Here is a 13474-nt window from a genome sequence, read left to right on the forward strand (position 1 = left end):
GAGTCTGGCCAGGGAGGGTAAATCAGCGGTAAAACCCAGTTAGAATTCCCGACGGGAGCGGAAAATAATAATAATTAAAAACTCCGGCCTCAGGCGCGCGGGGCGGGGGGGTGCGTTTAATCGCCAGAACGTGAAGAGAGATTGAGAAACGGCTGCCGGCTGCTCGCGCCTGCTCACTTCCGGTCTCGCGAGGGGTCGGGGCCGCGGCCGCGGCCGCGCAGGCGCAGTGCCACTCCCTGTGGGGACAATGGGTTATGGCACCAATAGAGACCAATGGGTAAGGTTTGGTGGGGATTCCAGAGACATGGTTAAGGAGGAGCAGGACTGGGAGTTGAATGTCCAAGGGTGCTTACTCAGTATTGTGGAACGATGGACAGGATAGGGAGTTGCTTTATGGGTTAACGATGACACCAAGGCTGTATTAAAGTTTATTAGTCACAAGTAAGGCTTACATTAACATAATGTGATGTCCAGTTGGCAATCAGTTTGTCCCTGCAATGATGTTACTGTGAAATTCCCCGAGTCGCCACATTCCGGCTTCTCTTCGGGTACTCCGAGGGAGAATTTAGCACGGCCAATGCACCCTAACCAGCACGTCTTTCAGACTGTGGGAGGAAACCGGAGCACCCGGAGGAAACCCACGTAGACATGGGGAGAACGTGTAGACTCCACACAGACAGCGAGCCAAGCCGGGAGTCGAACCTCGGTCCCTGGCGCTGTGAGGCAGCAGTGTTAGCCACCGTGTCGCCACATCAGAAGCAGGAAAGAAGTGAACAGGCATTATTATTTCCCTGGCCCTGCACTCAACCCTGGAACACCGAGATAACAAAGACACCGATGTCAGACTCCTATTTATTGACTCCAGTTCAGCCTCCAACACCATTATTCTAACGGACCGCAAGAAACTACAAAGAGTCATGAATGTAGCCCAGTCCCATCCATTGATTCTATCTGCACTTCCCGTTGCGTCGGAAAAGCAGCCGGCAAAATTAAGGACCCCATGCACCCCGGACATTCTCTCTTCCACCTTCTTCCATTGGGGAAAAAGATAGAAAAGTTGAGGTCATGTACCAACCGACTCGAGAACAGTTTTTTCCCTGCTGCCATCAAACATTTGAATGGACCAACCTTGCATTAAAGTTGACCTTTCTCTACACTCTAGCTATGACTGTAACACATTCTGCACTCCTTCTCTATGAACGGTATGCTTCGTCTGTATAGTGTGCAACAACCTATACATTTCACCGTACAAAGAACAAAGAAAATTACAGTACAGGAACAGGCCCTTTGGCCCTCCGAGCCTGCACCGACTATGCTGCCCGACTGATCGTCTAACTCAATAACTTAATCCTGCTTTTTCCCCATAACCTTTGATCCCATTCGTCCCAAGTGCTATATCCAGCCACCTCTTGAATACATTCAATGTTTTGGCATCAACTACTTCCTGTGGTAACGAATTCCACAGGCTCACCATTCTTCGAGTGAAGAAATGTCTCCTCACCTCCGTCCTAAACGGTCTACCCTGGTTCTGGACTCCCCCACCATCGGGAATATCCTCTCTGCATCTACCCTGTCTAGTCTTGTTAGAAGTTCCTAAGTCTCTATGAGATCCCCTCTCATTCATCTGAACTCCAGCAAAAACAATCTTAACCTAGTCAATCTTTCCTCATACATCAGTCCCGCCATTCCCTGAATCAGCCTGGTAAGACTTCGCTGCACTCCCTTGACAGCAAGAACATCCTTCCTCAGAAAAGGAGACCAAAACTGCACACAATACTCTAGGTGTGGCCTCACCAAGGCCCTGTATAATTGCAACAACACATCCCTGCTCCTGTACTCGAAACCTCTCGCAATGAAGGCCAACATACCATTTGCCTTCTTTACCGCCTGCTGCACCTGTGTGCTTACCTTCAGTGACTGGTGCACAAGGACACCCAGGTACCGCTGCACACTCCCCTCTCCCAATTTACAGCCGTTCAGGTAGTAATCTGCCTTCTTGTTTTTACTTCCAAAGTGAATAACCTCTCATTTATCCAAATTATACTGCATCTATCATTGATTTGCCCACTCACCCAATCTGTCCAGATCATTCTGTAGGATCTCTGCATCCTCATCACAGTTCACCCTCCCACCCAACTTGGTATCATCTGCAAACTTTGAGATGTTACATTTTGTTCCCTCATCCAAATTATTAATATATATTGTGAATATCTGGGGTCCCAGCACCAATCCCTGTGGCACCCCACTAGTTACTGCCTGCCAATTTGAAAAGCAACCATTAATTTTTACTCTTTGTTTCCTCTCTGCCAACCAGTTTTCTATCCATCTCAATACACTTCCCCCAATCACATGCGCTTTCATCTTGCACGATATTCTCTTATGCGAGACTTTGTCAAACGCTTTCTGAAAGTCCAAATATACCACATTGATTGGCTCCCCCTTGTCAACTCTACTAGTTACATCTTCAAAGAATTCCAACAGATTTGTCAAGCATGATTTCCCCTTCATAAATCCATGCTGACTCTGTCTGATCCTGCCACGCTTTCTAAATACTCTGCTATAAGGTCCTTGATGATGGATTTGAGAATTTTCCCCACTTCCGATGTTAAGCTTACTGATCTATAATTCCCTGTTTTCTCTCTACCTCCCTTTTTGAATATTGGAGTGACATTCGTTACCCTCCAACCTGCAGGGACTGTTCCAGAATCTATAGAATCCTGGAAGATGACCACCAATACATCCACTATTTCTGGAGCCACTTTTTTAAGTACTCTGGGATATAGATTATCAGGCCCTGGGAAATTATCCGCCTTCAATCCCATCAATGTTTCCAGCACCATTTCTCTACTAATATTGATCTCCCTCAGCTCTTCTTCCCTCTCACTAAATCTTGCATTCTCCAACATTTCTGGCATCTGATTTGTGTCCTCTTTTATGAAGACAGAACCAAAGTATATTCAGTTGCTTGGCCATTTCTTTGTCCCCTATTATACATTCCCCCATTTCTGTCTGTAGGGGACCTACATTTGTCTTCACCAACCTCTTTCTCTTCACATATCTATAGAAACCCTCAGTGTCAGTCTTTATGTTCCCTGCAAGCTTACTTTTGCACTGTATTTCCCCCTTAATCAATCACTTGGTCCTTCTTTGTTTGAATTCTAAACTGCTCCCAAATTTCAGACCTATTATTTTTCTTGACCAATCTATATGCTTCTTCCTTAGATCGGATACTCTCTCTAATTTCCTTTGTAAGCCATGGATTGGCCCTCTTACCCATTTTGCTTTTGTGCCAGACAGGAATAAAGAGTTGCTGCAGTTCCCCCATTTGTTCCTTGAATGTTTGCCATTGCCTATCCACTGTCATCCCTTTAAGTAATTCTCCCCAATCTATCAAGGCCAACTCACACCTTATATCCTCATAGTTTCCTTTATTAAGATTAAGCACCCTAGTCTCTGAATCAACTATTTCACTCTCCACCTTGATAAAAAAATTCCTGATGTTATGGTCGCTCATCCCCAAGGGGTCTCGTACAGCTAGACTGGGAATGATTGGGGCGGCACGGAAGCACAGTGGTTAGCACTGCTGCTTCACAGCTCCAGAGACCTGGGTTCGATTCCCGGCTTGGGTCACTGTCTGTGTGGAGTTTGCAAATTCTCCTCGTGTCTGCGTGGGTTTCCTCCGGGTGCTCCGGTTTCCTCCCACAGTCCAAAGATGTGTGGGTTAGGTGGATTGGCCATGCTAAAATTGCCCCTTAGTGTCCTGAGATGCGTAGGTTAGAGGGATTAGCGGGTAAATATGTAGGGATATGGGGGTAGGGCCTGGGTGGGATTGTGGTCGGTGCAGACTCGATGGGTGGCCTCCCAGTCCAGGTGGCCTCTTTCTGCACTATAGGGTTTCTATGATTCCCTTCTCATTACACAGTACCCAGTCTAAGATGGCCGGCTCTCTAGTTGGTTCCTCCACATATTGGTCAAGAAAACCATCCCATACGCACTCCAGGAATTCTTTCTCTACGGCATTGTTGCTAATTTGATTTGCCCAATCTATGTGCAGATTAAAATCACCCATGATCACCGATATTCCCTTACCACATGCATCTCTAATTTCGTGTTTAATGCCGTTCCCAACATGACCACTGCAGTTTGGGGGTCTACATATGACATCCACGAATGTTTTTTGCCCCTTGGTATTTCTCAACTCTACCCATACAGACTTCATGTTGTCAGAGCTAATATCCTTTCTCACTATTGTGTTAATTTCCTCTTTAACCAGCAGTGCCACTCCACCACCTTTCCCTTTATGGCTGTCCTTCTTAAATATTGAATACCCTGGGACATTCAATTCCCACCCCTGGTCATCCTGCAGCCATGTCTCTGTAATCCCAATTATATCATACCCGTTTAGATCTATGTTGAATCAATATGGTGGGAATAAAAAAAAGAGGATGTGTTGGTGCAGACTCGATGGGCCGAAGGGCCTCTTCTGCGCTGTATGGTTCTATGAAAAAACATCTTGGTCGGAGCAATTTACAGGCCCCCAAGCAATACTTCCAAAGTGGGGCATAGTATAAACCAATATAAACTAATGTGGGCTTATGAGAAGGGCATAAGGTAATCGTGGGTCATTTTAACATGGATATAGATGGGATCAATCAAATTGGCAAAGGTAGCCTCGAGGGAGATTTCATAGAGTATATGAGGGATTGTTTCTTAGAGCAATATGTTATGGAACCAACCAGGGAACAGGCTATTTTAGATTTAGTAACGAAGAAGTGTTGATAAATAGTCTTGTTGTTAAAGATCCTCTTGGATCTGCTAGAATTTCGGATTCCGATTGAGTGAGAGAAGCCAGAGTGCCATACTAGAGTTTTAGCGTTGGGCAGAGGTAATTATACAGGTCTGAGGAAAGAGTTGGCCCAAGTAAATTGGACACAAATACTTGAGGGCAGGACCGTTAAGGAACAATGGCGGATGTTGACGGAGATATTGAATATCTCTCGATTAAAGTATATTCCTGAGAGGAAGAGGAATTATTAAAGGAAGGAAAACGTTCCATGGCAAGACAAGGAAGTCAAAGAGGACATAGAATCTACAGCATGGAGACAGGCCCTTCGGCCCAAACTGGTCCATGCCGACCAAAATGCCCATCTAAGCTAACCCCATTTGCCTGCTTTTGGCCCATATCCCTCAAAACCTTTCCTATCCATGTATCTGTCCAAATGCCTTTTAAATGTTGTCAATGTCCCTGCCTCAACCACTTCCTCTGACAACTCATTCCACACACGTACCACCCTCTGTGTAAAAAGAAAAGGTTGCTCCTCAGGTTCCCATTAATTAATTCTTTCCCCTCTTAACTTAAACCAATGCCCTCTAGTTCTCGATTCCCCAACCCTGGGAAAAAGACTGAGTGCATTCACCCTATCATATTCACCCTACATAGAGGCAAAAACTAGGGAAACTACTGCAAAGCTAGTGGCAAGCTGGAGGATTGGGAGAACTTTAAGGTTCAGTTAAAGGCTGTTAAAAATAGAATCAAAGGAGCTAAGTGAACTACGACAGGAAGCTAGCAGAAAACATAAACACAGAAACCAAAAGCTTCTACAAGTATATAAGGAGGAAGAGAATAGCGAAACTAAATGTTGGCCCTTTAGAGGACGATACTGGTGAGGTATTATTGGGGAACATCGAGATGGCGGAGGCACTAAACCAATATTCTGCCTCTTTAGAACATAGAACATTACAGCGCAGTACAGGCCCTTCGGCCCTCGATGTTGCGCCGACCAGTGAAACCAATCTAAAGCCCCTCTAATCTACACTATTCCAATATCATCCATATGTTTATCCAATAACCATTTGAATGCTCTTAATGCTCTTTCTTCATGGTGGAGAAAAATGAAGATTTTTCAAAAACTGTCTTTAATGCAGAGCAGCTTGGTGCAATAAATATCACTAAGGAGAAGGTATTGAATAAACTAATGGGATTAAAGGCAGATAAGTCCCTGGGGCCTGATGGTCTGCACTCGAGGGTATTAAAGGAGGTGGCCGCAGAGATAGTGGATGCATTGGTTGTGATATTTCAAAATTCCCTGGATTCCGGTGAGGTCCTGATGGATTGGAAACACGCTAATGTGACGCCCTTATTCAAAAAGGGACAGAGGCAAAAAGTAGGAAATTATAGGCCAGTTAGCTTGACCTCTGTGCTGGGGAAGTTGCTGGAATCAATCATTAAGGAGGAGATGGCTGAGCATTTGGAAGGACAAAGCTCATTGTCAGTATGGTTTTACGAAGGGTGAGTTGTGCTTGAAAAACTTGCATGAGTTCTTTGATCTGCAAGAAGGGGACAGAGTGTAACACAGCAAAATTTGTGGATGAGACTAAAATAATGGGGAAGCAGGCAGTGAAGAGGATATAAAGACTCTACAGGTGGATATAGGTAGGCTAAGAGAATGGGCCAAAATTTGGCAGATGGAGCTTAATGTGGATAAGTGTGAGGTTGTCCATTTTGGCAGAAAAAATAGAAAGGCAGATTATTACCTAAATGGGAAGCAGATTCAAAATGTGTCCGGGCAGAGGGATCTGGGTGTCTTTGTTCATGAATCGTGGAAAGTTGGTATGCAGGTGCAGCAGGTAATAAAAAAGGCAAATAGAGTGTTGCCATTTATTGCAAAGGGACTGGAGTATAAAAGTAGAGGAGTGTTGCTGCAATTGTATAGGGTGTTGGTGAGACCACGGCTGGAGTCATGTCCAGGTTTGGTCTCCTTATTTGAGCAAGGACGTGGTGGCATTGGAGGCAGTTCAGAGGAGGTTCACCAGATTGATTCCGGGAATGAAGGGGTTGATGTATGAGGAGAGATTAAATAGTTTGGGCTTGTCCTCACTGGAGTTGACAAGGGTGAGGGGGGATCTGATCGAGGTATATAAAATTTTAACCAAATGTTTCTTCTTATGGGGCAATCTCGAACAAGAGGTCACAGAGTATAGGTTGAGAGGCGGTAGATTTAAAACTGAGATGAGGAGGAACTACTTCTTGCAGAGGGTGGTGAATTTGTGGAACTCGCTGCCCCATTGCGTGGTGGAGTCTGAATCATTGAATGATTTCAAGAAGGGAATAGATATATTTCCAATAAAAAAAAGGGAAAGAGGGAGATGGGGAGCAGGTGAGGAGGTGGATTTGAGACCAGATCTGATTGAATGGCGGAGCAGGCTCGAAGGGCTGAATTTGCTTACTTCTGCTCCTAATTCCTATGTTCCTATGGCAACTCCCATCCCTGGGTCAGCGCATCCCACTCCCAATAGGGACTCCTCCCATCCCTGGGTCAGTGTGTCCTACTCCCAATGGGGACCCCTCCCATCCCTGCGTCAGTGTGTCCCACTCCCAGTGGGGACCCCTCCCATTCCTCCATCAGTGTGTCCACTCCCAGTGGAGACCATTCCCATCCTTGGGTTAGTGTGTCCCACTCCCAATGGGGACCACTCACATCCCATTGTCAGTGTGTCCTACTCCCAGTGGGGACCCCTCCCATCCCTCCATCAGTGTGTCCCACTCCCAATGGAGACTGTTCCCATCCCTGGGTCAGTGTGTCTCACTCCCAGTGGGGACCCCTCCCATCCCTCCATCAGTGTGTCCCACTCCCAATGGAGACTGTTCCCATCCCTGGGTCAGTGTGTCTCACTCCCAGTGGGGACCCCTCTCATCCCTCCGTCAGTGTGTCCCACTCCCAATGGGGACCATTCCCATCCCTGTGTTAGTGTGTCCCACTCCCAATGGGGACCATTCCCATCCCTCCGTCAGTGTGTCCCACTCCCAATGGGGACCACTCCCATCCCTGCGTCAGTGTATCCACTCCCAGTGGGGAGTACCCCCAATGGAGACTACCCCTAATGGAGATCACTCCCATTTGAGAACTCCCCCAATGGAGACCATCCCCAATGGAGACCACTTCCAATGGAGACCAGTCCCATCCCTGCGTCACTGTGTCCCACTTCCAATGAAGGCAACTCCCATCTCTGGGTCAGAGTGTCCCACATCCAATAGGGACCTTTCCAAGTTGGAACCCAATGGAGACCACTCCCATCCGTGCGTCAGTTTCTTCCAGTCCCAATGGTGACCACCCCCTATGGGGGCCAGGTGGAGACCACTCCCAATGGAGATCACTCTCATCCCTGGCTCAGTGTGTCCCACTCCCAGTGGAGACCACTCTCATCCCTGGCTCAGTGTGTCCAACTCCCAGTGGAGACCACCGCCAATGGGGACCCAATGAAGACCACTCCCATCCCTGGGTCAGTGTGTCCCACTCCTAATATGGACCCCTCCCAATGGGGACTACCCCCATGGAGACCACTTCTAATGGAGACCACTCCTAATGGAGACTACTTCCATCCCTGGGTCAATGTGTCCCACCCCCAATGGGGACCACCCCCAACGGGGACCATTCCCAATGGGGACCACCCCCAACGGGAACTGCTCCCATCCCTGGGTCACTATGCCCTGACTTCAAGCTCCATTTCAGAAATTATAAGCACAAAATCCAAAATTGGTGCAGTATAGTGAGAGTGCTGCACTGCCATAGGTGCTGTCTTTTGGGTGGGATGTTAAACCTTCTTGGGTGGGCATGGTCGATAGAGGTGAGGAAAATTTGTTTCTATCAGAGGGTTGTGTGATTTTGGAACTCTCTGCCTCAGAAGGTGGTGGAGGCTGGGTCACTGAATATTTTTATGGCAGAGGTAGATAGATTCTTGTTAGGTGAGGAAATCAGAGGTTATCGTGGGTAGGCGGGAATGTTGAACTCGAAACAGAAATAGATTAGCCTGATCTTGTTGAATGGTGGAGCAGGCCCGAGGGGCAGAATGGCCTGCTGCTACTCCTATTTTGTATGTTTGTTTGATCACGTTGCGCTCTTTGGAAGAAGAGCAGAGGGTGTATTTTTCCTGGTGTTCTGGCCAATATTTATCCCACAATCCACGTCGGATCACAAAAACTGACTATCGGGTAATAATCACATTGTGGGAGCTTGCTTTCCCCAATTGCCTACATTACAACAATGATTACACCTCAAAAGTGCTTGATCAACTGGACAATATTTGGCAACATGAGGCAACATTTTTTAATGACACAGTGTATTATCCAGAGGGCGGCGAAAGCAGATTCAGTATGTAGCAACTTTCAAAAGCAAATAAGAACATTATCTGAAGGGAAATTATTACAGAGCAATGGGGAGAGAGCAGCTGAACAAGAGCACAATGAGATTGCTCTGAAAAGCCAATGTAGACACGATGGAGTGTACAAGAAAGAACAAGGAAAAGTACAGCACAGGAACAGGCCCTTTGACCCTCCAAACCTGTGCCGATCATGATGCCCTAAATTAAGTAAAAAAAACCTTCTGCCCTTACTCGGCTGATGAAAGCAAGCATGCCATATGCCTTCTTAATAACCTTGGCCACCAGCGTTGCCACTTTTAGGGAACTATGGACCTGTATGCCCAGATCCCTCTGTATGTTAATGTTGCTCAGAGTTCTGTCACATCATATTATTCACACCTAAATTTGATCGTCTAAAATGCATCACCTCGCATTTGTCTGGATTAAACTCCATCTGCCATTTCTGTGCCCAAGTCTCTGATCTATCTATATTCTGTTGTATTCTCTGACAATCCCCCGCATTATCAGCAACTCCACCAATCTTCGTGTCATCCGCAAATTTACTAATCAGGCCACCCACATTTTCTTCCAGATTATTTCTTTTGCTACCCTCTTGCTCCTAATATATGCATATAAAAGCCTTGGGATTTTCCTTGACCTGTTTGCTAAAGACATTTCATGGCCCCTTTTAGCCCTCCTAATTCTACGTTTAAGTTCCTTCCTACTTTCACTAAGCTTACAATTTCACTCGTCACCTATTGTTCCCGAATCCTGCCATTTCTATCCTTCATTTTTGCGGAGACATGCCTGTCCTGCACGTCAATCAACTGGCCTTTAAAAGCCCCCCGCATGCCAGTCATGGATTTGCCCTCAAATAGCCGCTCCCAATCCACATTCCCCAGTTCCTGTCTAATTTGCATGTATTTAGCCCTTGCCCAATTAATCACCCTCACTCGAGGGCCACTCTTGTCCTTATCCAAGACTACCCGAAATCTTATGGAGTTACGGTCGCTAAGTCCAAAGTGCTCCCCTATTGAAACATCGATCACCTGGCCTGGCTCATTCCCCAATATCAAGTCTAGTATGGCCCCCTTCCTGGTTGGATTGTCAACATACTGTATCAAAAAACCCTCCGAGACACAACTAACAAGTTGCCCTCCATCCGAGCCCCTGTCTGTAAGGGAGTCCCAGTCAATGTGGGGGAAAGTTAAAGTTGCCCACCACAACGACCCTGCTTTTTTCACACCTTTCTAGTATCTGACTACACAACTGCTCCTCTGTCTCCTACGGGCTGATGGGAGGTCTACAGTACATTCCCAACATTGTGATTTCACCCTTCCTATTTCTGAGCTCCACCCATAATGCCTCACTAGAAGATCCCTCCAATGTGTCCTCCCTCAACACAGCTGTGATGTGCTGCCTGATCAGCAATGCGACTCCCCCGTGCCCCCTCCCCCCCACAACGCTCCTTCTGTTTCCCCCTCTGTCCCATCTAAAACAATCTTATCCCGGAATGTTAAGCTGCCAGTCCTGTCCCTCCTTTAACCAGGTCCCCGTAATTGCAATAACATCATAATTCCATGCAGTAATCCAGGCTCTCTGTTCATCTGTCTTACCTGTTATACTTCTTGCATTGAAGCAAATGCACTCCAAACCTCCAGTCTCGCTGAGCCCCTCTGCCTGCTCTTACTCTGCGATACGTTTATCTCAGTCTCACTTTTTTCCCCAGTCCCTACACTTACTGGCTTGCTGTTCCGGTTCCCACCCCTCTGCCGCACCAGTTTAAATCCTCCCGAACAGCACCAACAAACTTCCCACCCAGGATATTGGTGCCCCTCCAGTTCAGGTGGAACCCGTCCTTCTTGTACAGATCCCACCTTCCCCAGAAGAGATCCCAATGATTCATGTATCTAAAGCCCTCCCTCCTACACCAGCTCTTTAACCATGTGTTCAATTGTACTGTCTCTCTGTTCCAAGCCTCACTGGTAGCATGTAGCGTGAACCCTTTATTGTATATATGTACCTGGTTCTTGTAGTTAATCAATACATACAGTTAACCTACTTAAGATGATGAAGGCTTTATTAAGACCTACCGAGCAGTATCCAACACCCGACAGAAGAGGGGTCAATAACCAGGAGGCATAGCTTTAATGTAAGGGGTGGGAGATTTATAGGGGATTTGAGGAAAAACCTTTTCACTCAGATGGTGGTGGGAAACTGGAACTCACTGCCTGAAAGGGTGGTAGAGGTGGGAACCCTCACAATATTTAAGAAGCATTTAGATCGGCACTTGAAATGCCATAGCACACATGGTTACGGACCAAGTGCTGGAAAATGTGTTGAGACCATAAGACGTGGGAGCAGTAGTAGACCATTCAGCCCACCGAATATGCGCCCCCATTCAATGAGATCATGGCTGCTCTGATATAAAGCTCAACTCCACTTTCCCACCTTGTCCCAAGAACAAAGAAAAGTACAGCACAGGAACAGGCCCTTTGGCCCTCCAAGTTGTGCCAATCATGTCATAACTAAACTAAAACAAACCTGCCCTTACTCAGTCCGTATCCCTCTATTCCCTTCCTATTCATGTACCCATCCAAATGCCTCTTAAATATTGCTAATGTGCCTGCTTCCACCACCTCCTCTGGCAGCGCGTTCCAGACACCCACCACTCACTGCGTGAAAAACTTCCCCCCCCCGCATCTCCCTTAAACTTTCCCCCTCTCACCTTGAACATGTGCCTCCTTGTAATTGACACTTCCACCCTTGGAGAAATCCTCTGACTATCCACCCTGTCTATGCCTCTCATCATTTTGTAGACTTCGATCAGGCCACCCCTCAGCCTCCATCTTTCTAGTGAAAACATTCCAAGTTTATTCAACCTCTCCTCATGGCCAACACCTTCGAGACCAGGTAACATCCTGGTGAACCTTTGCACTCTCTCCAAAGATTCCATGTCTTTCTGGTAGTGTGGCAACGTGAACTGCACGCGATCCACCATAACTCTTGATTCCCTTACTGATTAAAAATCTGTCTATCTCAGCCTTGGCTAGGTGCTGGATGGCCAATGCAGACATGATGGGCTGAAGGGCCTCTTTCTGTGCTGTAAAACTCTATAATTCTACAATAACAAGATTCTGTAGTAGTTTCTCCACATCTACCCTATCACTGATCTGATCGCCTCTCACTGTCCTGTTTTCCAGGGAAGAGCTTGCTAAATCGTTCCTGAGAGTTGGATCCTCTCAGTCCCACTAGCACTCTTGTTAATCTTTTCTGTAATTTTCCTGCTCCTTTTTATAAGAAAGGGACCAGAAATGTACACACAACTGCCAAGCATAGTTGAATCAGAGTTCCGTGGTAAGTTCCACATTATCTCCTTGCTTTGGTATTGAGGTGGTCAGCCTTGGCTCAGTGTGGTCCTCTCATCTCTGAGACAGAGGGTTGTGAGTTCCAGTCCTACTGCAGGGATCTGAGTTATTACATAACCCGAACTTACCTTAATGTTGAGCTTGGAAGTCTGGAACCTCAACTCCTGACAGACCTTGGAATTTCGGCACGTGAGCAGACCTGGGAGTGGGCTTCCCGCACTCAGTTCAGCATAAGTTGTCCCGGCCCACGACAGGCCCAAACTGACTACACATAAAGAGAAAGAATATAAATGGCATGAGAATCCGGGTGCGGATTGCCAGAACCAAACAGTGTCCCAGACAGGGGGGAGAGCACAGAGAGAGGTCCCACAAGGAAGTCCCAAGTAAGAGACCTCAGACAGGGGCAGTTAAGTTCAGTTAAAAGAGAAACAGGTTCCAAGTTATAGAAAGGGCTGTGAGGAGCAGGCTTTAGGTCTGGAGGGCTCAGAAGAACCCTTGGGCCATTGGGGCAAAGCTGTTCTGCTTGGTGTGGCCGAAGGTCTGAAATTCTGCCTGTAGTTTGGTGTTTGAGAGTATACTCGGGGATTCCAGGGGAACGGGATCTTGGAAGGTGAGACTGAAACCCAATAAGATGGGCTACCATTGATGCTGCCTGAGGGTTCAAGAGAAGCCCTGAAGATCCAAGAAGACAGCCAAATGTTGGTGACTGTGCTGTGGGCCGTTGGGACAAAGGTACCACTTTTGAATAGTTATGTTCTGCTCAGCATGGCCGAAGAACTGAAATCATGCTGTTGAGTAGCTGTTTGAGTGTACTTGGGAATCCAGGGGCACGTGATCTCAGGAGACGAGATTAAAATCCTGCGAGGTGGGGCGTCATTGAAGCCGTCTGAGTTGGAGCGAGTTTTTGAGATAATTCCAAGGTAAGATCTTCTAAGATGAAAATTGGAAACTTTTGTGAGTGAGAGAGT

General features: G+C 46.8%; 1 protein-coding gene across 3 annotated transcripts in view; it reads left to right on the forward strand.

The window, feature by feature from the left end:
* The window catches only part of LOC144487039 (X-ray repair cross-complementing protein 6-like), a 69175-nt gene that overhangs the window by 58 nt on the left and 55643 nt on the right, over positions 1 to 13474 (forward strand). Inside the window, exon 1 of one of the 3 annotated variants that reach the window (XM_078205085.1) lies at positions 10034 to 13426. The exons of the other annotated variants lie outside the window; for them this stretch is intronic. The gene's annotated coding sequence lies outside the window, so the exon portion shown is untranslated. Of the gene's footprint in view, positions 1 to 10033; positions 13427 to 13474 lie in introns of those variants that run through there. 3 annotated transcript variants of the gene reach the window in all.

The sequence above is a fragment of the Mustelus asterias genome, unplaced genomic scaffold, assembly GCF_964213995.1.
Source record: "Mustelus asterias unplaced genomic scaffold, sMusAst1.hap1.1 HAP1_SCAFFOLD_559, whole genome shotgun sequence".
Taxonomy (NCBI): domain Eukaryota; kingdom Metazoa; phylum Chordata; class Chondrichthyes; order Carcharhiniformes; family Triakidae; genus Mustelus; species Mustelus asterias.